Genomic DNA, 9,051 nt, shown 5'->3' with positions numbered 1-9,051 from the left:
ATTAATAATCTTTGGACAACACCCACCAGTGGGACTCGAACCCAGAAAGCACAACTACCTTCCAGTAGCTGCCATAACTAGTATGCTTTAACCCACTACACCATCAGACCCTACAAAAGAAGTAGAGAGTTCGAGATATATATACATCCCAAACATCTCCACTTCCCGAGGGCCCCAGATGAGTGTGCGGTCAGTCTGCATTTTTCGTCAAGCCACTGTCAATGTGAGAGAACTCGTGTCCAGCTTATAAGCCTATACTTGCATAAACCACAAGTGAAGATTAATAATCTTTGGACAACACCCACCAGTGAGACTCGAACCCAGAAAGCACAACTACCTTCCAGTAGCTGCCATAACTAGTATGCTTTAACCCACTACACCATCAGACCCTACAAAAGAAGTAGAGAGTTCGAGATATATATACATCCCAAACATCTCCACTTCCTGAGGGCACCAGATGAGTGTGGGGTCAGTCTGCATTTTTCGTCAAGCCACTGTCAATGTGAGAGAACTCGTGTCCAGCTTATAAGCCTATACTTGCATAAACCACAAGTGAAGATTAATAATCTTTGGACAACACCCACCAGTGGGACTCGAACCCAGAAAGCACAACTACCTTCCAGTAGCTGCCATAACTAGTATGCTTTAACCCACTACACCATCAGACCCTACAAAAGAAGTAGAGAGTTAGAGATATATATACATCCCAAACATCTCCACTTCCCGAGGGCACCAGATGAGTGTGGGGTCATTCTGCATTTTTCGTCAAGCCACTGTCAATGTGAGAGAACTCGTGTCCAGCTTATAAGCCTATACTTGCATAAACCACAAGTGAAGATTAATAATCTTTGGACAACACCCACCAGTGGGACTCGAACCCAGAAAGCACAACTACCTTCCAGTAGCTGCCATAACTAGTATGCTTTAACCCACTACACCATCAGACCCTACAAAAGAAGTAAAGAGTTCGAGATATATATACATCTCAAACATCTCCACTTCCCGAGGGCACCAGATGAGTGTGGGGTCAGTCTGCATTTTTCGTCAAGCCACTGTCAATGTGAGAGAACTCGTGTCCAGCTTGTAAGATTATACTTGCATAAACCACAAGTGAAGATTAATAATCTTTGGACAACACCCACCAGTGGGACTCGAACCCAGAAAGCACAACTACCTTCCAGTAGCTGCCGTAACTAGTATGCTTTAACCCACTACACCATTAGACCCTACAAAAGAAGTAGAGAGTTCGAGATATATATACATCCCAAACATCTCCACTTCCCGAGGGCACCAGATAAGTCTGGGGTCAGTCTGCATTTTTCGTCAAGCCACTGTCAATGTGAGAGAACTCGTGTCCAGCTTATAAGCCTATACTTGCATAAACCACAAGTGAAGATTAATAATCTTTGGACAACACCCACCAGTGGGACTCGAACCCAGAAAGCACAACTACCTTCCAGTAGCTGCCATAACTAGTATGCTTTAACCCACTACACCATCAGACCCTACAAAAGAAACAGAGAGTTCGAGATATATATACATCCCAAACATCTCCACTTCCCGAGGGCACCAGATGAGTGTGGGGTCAGTCTGCATTTTTCGTCAAGCCACGGTCAATGTGAGAGAACTCGTGTCCAGCTTATAAGCCTATACTTGCATAAACCACAAGTGAAGATTAATAATCTTTGGACAACACCCACCAGTGGGACTCGAACCCAGAAAGCACAACTACCTTCCAGTAGCTGCCATTACTAGTATGCTTTAACCCACTACACCATCAGACCCTACAAAAGAAGTAGAGAGTTCAAGATATATATACATCCCAAACATCTCCACTTCCCGAGGGCACCAGATGAGTGTGGGGTCATTCTGCATTTTTCGTCAAGCCACTGTCAATGTGAGAGAACTCGTGTCCAGCTTATAAGCCTATACTTGCATAAACCACAAGTGAAGATTAATAATCTTTGGACAACACCCACCAGTGAGACTCGAACCCAGAAAGCACAACTACCTTCCAGTAGCTGCCATAACTAGTATGCTTTAACCCACTACACCATCAGACCCTACAAAAGAAGTAGAGAGTTCGAGATATATATACATCCCAAACATCTCCACTTCCTGAGGGCACCAGATGAGTGTGGGGTCAGTCTGCATTTTTCGTCAAGCCACTGTCAATGTGAGAGAACTCGTGTCCAGCTTATAAGCCTATACTTGCATAAACCACAAGTGAAGATTAATAATCTTTGGACAACACCCACCAGTGGGACTCGAAACCAGAAAGCACAACTACCTTCCAGTAGCTGCCATAACTAGTATGCTTTAACCCACTACACCATCAGACCCTACAAAAGAAGTAGAGAGTTCGAGATATATATACATCCCAAACATCTCCACTTCCCGAGGGCACCAGATGAGTGTGGGGTCATTCTGCATTTTTCGTCAAGCCACTGTCAATGTGAGAGAACTCGTGTCCAGCTTATAAGCCTATACTTGCATAAACCACAAGTGAAGATTAATAATCTTTGGACAACACCCACCAGTGGGACTCGAACCCAGAAAGCACAACTACCTTCCAGTAGCTGCCATAACTAGTATGCTTTAACCCACTACACCATCAGACCCTACAAAAGAAGTAAAGAGTTCGAGATATATATACATCTCAAACATCTCCACTTCCCGAGGGCACCAGATGAGTGTGGGGTCAGTCTGCATTTTTCTTCAAGCCACTGTCAATGTGAGAGAACTCGTGTCCAGCTTATAAGATTATACTTGCATAAACCACAAGTGAAGATTAATAATCTTTGGACAACACCCACCAGTGGGACTCGAACCCAGAAAGCACAACTACCTTCCAGTAGCTGCCGTAACTAGTATGCTTTAACCCACTACACCATTAGACCCTACAAAAGAAGTAGAGAGTTCGAGATATATATACATCCCAAACATCTCCACTTCCCGAGGGCACCAGATGAGTCTGGGGTCAGTCTGCATTTTTCGTCAAGCCACTGTCAATGTGAGAGAACTAGTGTCCAGCTTATAAGCCTATACTTGCATAAACCACAAGTGAAGATTAATAATCTTTGGACAACACCCACCAGTGGGACTCGAACCCAGAAAGCACAACTACCTTCCAGTAGCTGCCATAACTAGTATGCTTTAACCCACTACACCATCAGACCCTACAAAAGAAGCATAGAGTTCGAGATATATATACATCCCAAACATCTCCACTTCCCGAGGGCACCAGATGAGTGTGGGGTCAGTCTGCATTTTTCGTCAAGCCACGGTCAATGTGAGAGAACTCGTGTCCAGCTTATAAGCCTATACTTGCATAAACCACAAGTGAAGATTAATAATCTTTGGACAACACCCACCTGTGGGACTCGAACCCAGAAAGCACAACTACCTTCCAGTAGCTGCCATAACTAGTATGCTTTAACCACTACACCATCAGACCCTACAAAAGAAGTAGAGAGTTCGAGATATATATACATCCCAAACATCTCCACTTCCCGAGGACACCAGATGAGTGTGGGGTCAGTCTGCATTTTTCGTCAAGCCACTGTCAATGTGAGAGAACTCGTGTCCAGCTTATAAGCCTATACTTGCATAAACCACAAGTGAAGATTAATAATCTTTGGACAACACCCACCAGTGAGACTCGAACCCAGAAAGCACAATTACCTTCCAGTGGCTGCCATAACTAGTATGCTTTAACCCACTACACCATCAGACCCTACAAAAGAAGTAGAGAGTTCGAGATATATATACATCCCAAACATCTCCACTTCCTGAGGGCACCAGATGAGTTTGGGGACAGTCTGCATTTTTCGTCAAGCCACTGTCAATGTGAGAGAACTCGTGTCCAGCTTATAAGCCTATACTTGCATAAACCACAAGTGAAGATTAATAATCTTTGGACAACACCCACCTGTGGGACTCGAACCCAGAAAGCACAACTACCTTCCAGTAGCTGCCATAACTAGTATGCTTTAACCACTACACCATCAGACCCTACAAAAGAAGTAGAGAGTTCGAGATATATATACATCCCAAACATCTCCACTTCCCGAGGACACCAGATGAGTGTGGGGTCAGTCTGCATTTTTCGTCAAGCCACTGTCAATGTGAGAGAACTCGTGTCCAGCTTGTAAGCCTATACTTGCATAAATCACAAGTGAAGATTAATAATCTTTGGACAACACCCACCAGTGGGACTCGAACCCAGAAAGCACAACTACCTTCCAGTAGCTGCCATTACTAGTATGCTTTAACCCACTACACCATCAGACCCTACAAAAGAAGTAGAGAGTTCGAGATATATATACATCCCAAACATCTCCACTTCCCGAGGGCACCAGATGAGTGTGGGGTCATTCTGCATTTTTCGTCAAGCCACTGTCAATGTGAGAGAACTCGTGTCCAGCTTATAAGCCTATACTTGCATAAACCACAAGTGAAGATTAATAATCTTTGGACAACACCCACCAGTGAGACTCGAACCCAGAAAGCACAACTACCTTCCAGTAGCTGCCATAACTAGTATGCTTTAACCCACTACACCATCAGACCCTACAAAAGAAGTAGAGAGTTCGAGATATATATACATCCCAAACATCTCCACTTCCTGAGGGCACCAGATGAGTGTGGGGTCAGTCTGCATTTTTCGTCAAGCCACTGTCAATGTGAGAGAACTCGTGTCCAGCTTATAAGCCTATACTTGCATAAACCACAAGTGAAGATTAATAATCTTTGGACAACACCCACCAGTGGGACTCGAAACCAGAAAGCACAACTACCTTCCAGTAGCTGCCATAACTAGTATGCTTTAACCCACTACACCATCAGACCCTACAAAAGAAGTAGAGAGTTCGAGATATATATACATCCCAAACATCTCCACTTCCCGAGGGCACCAGATGAGTGTGGGGTCATTCTGCATTTTTCGTCAAGCCACTGTCAATGTGAGAGAACTCGTGTCCAGCTTATAAGCCTATACTTGCATAAACCACAAGTGAAGATTAATAATCTTTGGACAACACCCACCAGTGGGACTCGAACCCAGAAAGCACAACTACCTTCCAGTAGCTGCCATAACTAGTATGCTTTAACCCACTACACCATCAGACCCTACAAAAGAAGTAAAGAGTTCGAGATATATATACATCTCAAACATCTCCACTTCCCGAGGGCACCAGATGAGTGTGGGGTCAGTCTGCATTTTTCTTCAAGCCACTGTCAATGTGAGAGAACTCGTGTCCAGCTTATAAGATTATACTTGCATAAACCACAAGTGAAGATTAATAATCTTTGGACAACACCCACCAGTGGGACTCGAACCCAGAAAGCACAACTACCTTCCAGTAGCTGCCGTAACTAGTATGCTTTAACCCACTACACCATTAGACCCTACAAAAGAAGTAGAGAGTTCGAGATATATATACATCCCAAACATCTCCACTTCCCGAGGGCACCAGATGAGTCTGGGGTCAGTCTGCATTTTTCGTCAAGCCACTGTCAATGTGAGAGAACTAGTGTCCAGCTTATAAGCCTATACTTGCATAAACCACAAGTGAAGATTAATAATCTTTGGACAACACCCACCAGTGGGACTCGAACCCAGAAAGCACAACTACCTTCCAGTAGCTGCCATAACTAGTATGCTTTAACCCACTACACCATCAGACCCTACAAAAGAAGCATAGAGTTCGAGATATATATACATCCCAAACATCTCCACTTCCCGAGGGCACCAGATGAGTGTGGGGTCAGTCTGCATTTTTCGTCAAGCCACGGTCAATGTGAGAGAACTCGTGTCCAGCTTATAAGCCTATACTTGCATAAACCACAAGTGAAGATTAATAATCTTTGGACAACACCCACCTGTGGGACTCGAACCCAGAAAGCACAACTACCTTCCAGTAGCTGCCATAACTAGTATGCTTTAACCACTACACCATCAGACCCTACAAAAGAAGTAGAGAGTTCGAGATATATATACATCCCAAACATCTCCACTTCCCGAGGACACCAGATGAGTGTGGGGTCAGTCTGCATTTTTCGTCAAGCCACTGTCAATGTGAGAGAACTCGTGTCCAGCTTATAAGCCTATACTTGCATAAACCACAAGTGAAGATTAATAATCTTTGGACAACACCCACCAGTGAGACTCGAACCCAGAAAGCACAATTACCTTCCAGTGGCTGCCATAACTAGTATGCTTTAACCCACTACACCATCAGACCCTACAAAAGAAGTAGAGAGTTCGAGATATATATACATCCCAAACATCTCCACTTCCTGAGGGCACCAGATGAGTTTGGGGACAGTCTGCATTTTTCGTCAAGCCACTGTCAATGTGAGAGAACTCGTGTCCAGCTTATAAGCCTATACTTGCATAAACCACAAGTGAAGATTAATAATCTTTGGACAACACCCACCTGTGGGACTCGAACCCAGAAAGCACAACTACCTTCCAGTAGCTGCCATAACTAGTATGCTTTAACCACTACACCATCAGACCCTACAAAAGAAGTAGAGAGTTCGAGATATATATACATCCCAAACATCTCCACTTCCCGAGGACACCAGATGAGTGTGGGGTCAGTCTGCATTTTTCGTCAAGCCACTGTCAATGTGAGAGAACTCGTGTCCAGCTTGTAAGCCTATACTTGCATAAATCACAAGTGAAGATTAATAATCTTTGGACAACACCCACCAGTGGGACTCGAACCCAGAAAGCACAACTACCTTCCAGTAGCTGCCATAACTAGTATGCTTTAACCCACTACACCATCAGACCCTACAAAAGAAGCAGAGAGTTCGAGATATATATACATCCCAAACATCTCCACTTCCCGAGGGCACCAGATGAGTGTGGGGTCAGTCTGCATTTTTCGTCAAGCCACTGTCAATGTGAGAGAACTCGTGTCCAGCTTATAAGCCTATACTTGCATAAACCACAAGTGAAGATTAATAATCTTTGGACAACACCCACCAGTGGGACTCGAACCCAGAAAGCACAACTACCTTCCAGTAGCTGCCATAACTAGTATGCTTTAACCCACTACACCATCAGACCCTACAAAAGAAGTAGAGAGTTCGAGATATATATACATCCCAAACATCTCCACTTCCCGAGGGCACCAGATGAGTGTGGGGTCAGTCTGCATTTTTCGTCAAGCCACGGTCAATGTGAGAGAACTCGTGTCCAGCTTATAAGCCTATACTTGCATAAACCACAAGTGAAGATTAATAATCTTTGGACAACACCCACCAGTGGGACTCGAACCCAGAAAGCACAACTACCTTCCAGTAGCTGCCATAACTACTATGCTTTAACCCACTACACCATCAGACCCTACAAAAGAAGTAGAGAGTTCGAGATATATATACATCCCAAACATCTCCACTTCCCGAGGGCACCAGATGAGTGTGGGGTCAGTCTGCATTTTTCGTCAAGCCACTGTCAATGTGAGAGAACTCGTGTCCAGCTTATAAGCCTATACTTGCATAAACCACAAGTGAAGATTAATAATCTTTGGACAACACCCACCAGTGAGACTCGAACCCAGAAAGCACAACTACCTTCCAGTAGCTGCCATGACTAGTATGCTTTAACCCACTACACCATCAGACCCTACAAAAGAAGTAGAGAGTTCGAGATATATATACATCCCAAACATCTCCACTTCCCGAGGGCCCCAGATGAGTGTGGGGTCAGTCTGCATTTTTCGTCAAGCCACTGTCAATGTGAGAGAACTCGTGTCCAGCTTATAAGCCTATACTTGCATAAACCACAAGTGAAGATTAATAATCTTTGGACAACACCCGCCAGTGGAACTCGAACCCAGAAAGCACAACTACCTTCCAGTAGCTGCCATAACTAGTATGCTTTAACCCACTACACCATCAGACCCTACAAAAGAAGTAGAGAGTTCGAGATATATATACATCCCAAACATCTCCACTTCCCGAGGGCACCAGATGAGTGTGGGGTCAGTCTGCATTTTTCGTCAAGCCACTGTCAATGTGAGAGAACTCATGTCCAGCTTATAAGCCTATACTTGCATAAACCACAAGTAAAGATTAATAATCTTTGCACAACACCCACCAGTGACACTCGAACCCAGAAAGCTCAACTACCTTCCAGTAGCTGCCATAACTAGTATGCTTTAACCCACTACATCATCAGACCCTACAAAAGAAGTAGAGAGTTCGAGATATATATACATCCCAAACATCTCCACTTCCCGAGGGCACCAGATGAGTGTGGGGTCAGTCTGCATTTTTCGTCAAGCCACGGTCAATGTGAGAGAACTCGTGTCCAGCTTATAAGCCTATACTTGCATAAACCACAAGTGAAGATTAATAATCTTTGGACAACACCCACCAGTGGGACTCGAACCCAGAAAGCACAACTACCTTCCAGTAGCTGCCATAACTACTATGCTTTAACCCACTACACCATCAGACCCTACAAAAGAAGTAGAGAGTTCGAGATATATATACATCCCAAACATCTCCACTTCCCGAGGGCACCAGATGAGTGTGGGGTCAGTCTGCATTTTTCGTCAAGCCACTGTCAATGTGAGAGAACTCGTGTCCAGCTTATAAGCCTATACTTGCATAAACCACAAGTGAAGATTAATAATCTTTGGACAACACCCACCAGTGAGACTCGAACCCAGAAAGCACAACTACCTTCCAGTAGCTGCCATGACTAGTATGCTTTAACCCACTACACCATCAGACCCTACAAAAGAAGTAGAGAGTTCAAGATATATATACATCCCAAACATCTCCACTTCCCGAGGGCCCCAGATGAGTGTGGGGTCAGTCTACATTTTTCGTCAAGCCACTGTCAATGTGAGAGAACTCGTGTCCAGCTTATAAGCCTATACTTGCATAAACCACAAGTGAAGATTAATAATCTTTGGACAACACCCACCAGTGGAACTCGAACCCAGAAAGCACAACTACCTTCCAGTAGCTGCCATAACTAGTATGCTTTAACCCACTACACCATCAGACCCTACAAAAGAAGTAGAG

This window comes from Procambarus clarkii, unplaced genomic scaffold, assembly GCF_040958095.1.
Source record: "Procambarus clarkii isolate CNS0578487 unplaced genomic scaffold, FALCON_Pclarkii_2.0 HiC_scaffold_180, whole genome shotgun sequence".
Lineage (NCBI taxonomy): Eukaryota > Metazoa > Arthropoda > Malacostraca > Decapoda > Cambaridae > Procambarus > Procambarus clarkii.
This window is presented reverse-complemented; position numbering follows the sequence as displayed.